Source organism: Glarea lozoyensis (genome assembly GCF_000409485.1).
Source record: "Glarea lozoyensis ATCC 20868 chromosome Unknown GLAREA5, whole genome shotgun sequence".
Taxonomy (NCBI): Eukaryota; Fungi; Ascomycota; class Leotiomycetes; order Helotiales; family Helotiaceae; genus Glarea; species Glarea lozoyensis.
Genome location: NW_007361000.1, coordinates 1320824 through 1322851, shown reverse-complemented (window position 1 = coordinate 1322851; position 2028 = coordinate 1320824).

Genomic DNA, 2028 nt, shown 5'->3' with positions numbered 1-2028 from the left:
TATAAACTCGATATACTCGATTCGACTAATTTATATAATTATATATTATATATATAAACTATTATAGTAGAACCTAAGACCTACGTCCCTAAGACAAGCCTTAAGCGAGGGAATAAGCTTAAGATACTTGCGATTATAAGAAGCGATTACGCGACCTATAGCGGGTATTATAATTATCTTCTTAAACTAAGGTACCTAAGCCTATATATACTATATATATTACTAATAGAGTAATATATATAAATATAGAAGGAAGTAGCTATTCTATTATAGATTAGTTTTATATTATACTAATCTAATATTTATATATCTTATAAAAAGCTATCCTCGGAGAGAAGTAAGATATAGTTTATATTTTTATTAGTATAAGAAAAGTTACCTAGTACTTAGTAAAACTAAGGAAAAGTAATAAGTAGTAAAATACTACGAAAAGACCTTAAAATACTTATCTAAAGTAATTAAGGTAAAAGGATAGTTAAGAAAACCTATATAGACTTAATATAAGCTATTAGGTATAAATACTATAATCTTATAAGATATAGTATATAAGTTATTCTTAAATACTAAAAATACTTAAAATAATTAGTTTAGATAAAATACTTATTCTAAACTAAATAACTACTACTTAACTAAATCTAAGATTTAGAACTTAAGTTATAAAGTATAACTTAAGTAAAAGCTAATTTAAGTATTAAAAAACTTAAAACTATAGTAGTAGAACTTAAGTTATTAACTTAAGATATCTAAGAAGAACTTAAGCTTTAGCTTAAGTATAAATCTCTTAGAAAAATCCCTTAGAAAATCCCTAAGGTTACCTTAAGTAAAACTTAACTTTTTAAGTAAAAACTTAAGTTATTTAAGACCTATTAAGTAAAGATATCTTCTTTTAAGGGACAAAAGCTAATAGGCAAATCTAATTATATAGAATAGCTTAACAAAGCTAAGCTATATTTAGAAATAAATAGTTTTATATCGTATATAGACGAAACTATAGTTTGTCCTAATAAATTTTTATATTATAACGACAATAACGAGCCTAGAACCCTAGAACTAGGGGTTAAATACGAAAAAAGAATAAGTAACTTTATTCGTAATAATAATAAGGCTATAGGCGCTATAAAGTCTATTATATCTATAGATAATATAGAACGCTTTAAGGATAAAACTACCGCTAGTAGCTTATAGTAAGCTATTAATAATACTTACGGCGATAGTAGTTTTAAGCTAATAGGCCGCTATTTAAATTAATTAATAGAGGCTAAATATAGCTCTTATAAAAATATAGATAAATATACTAGTACTATATAATCCGCTAGTATATATCTAAGCGAACTAGGGTATACTATACCTAAACCTTTTATAGCCTAGATTATATATTAATTTTATATATAATATATAGTAATAAATACTTATATTATTCTCTTTCTATACTTAATTAGGTTAAGGCTTAGTAGTACTATAGTTTAAACTAAGTCTACGTATTCTTATTATTTCTATTCGTTAGAGATAAGAATAATAATGTAGTAAGCCTTAGTAATTTAACCGGCATATAGGTGTGTGTAGCGCTATTTAATCTAATAGGCTACTTTATATAGTATAGATATCGGCACTTATACTATAGGCTAGTTAGATATCTAAAGATATCGGTAGTTATACTATAGGTTAATTAAATCCCTCAAGATATCGGCAATTATACTATAGGTTAATAGTTTAGCTTTAAAGCTTACTAATAACTTATTCTAAAGTTTATATGTAGTTAGAAATCCCCTCTATAGTTTTAAGTTCTTTAAGTAAAATATATACTTTTTATATATTATTAAGTTATCTAGTCTTTATTACGCTTTATCCCAAATTTTACCTTCTACACTTTTCCTTAGTTTTACTAAGTACTAGGTAACTTTTCTTATACTAATAAAAATATAAACTATATCTTACTTCTCTCCGAGGATAGCTTTTTATAAGATATATAAATATTAGATTAGTATAATATAAAACTAATCTATAATAGAATAGCTACTTCCTTCTATA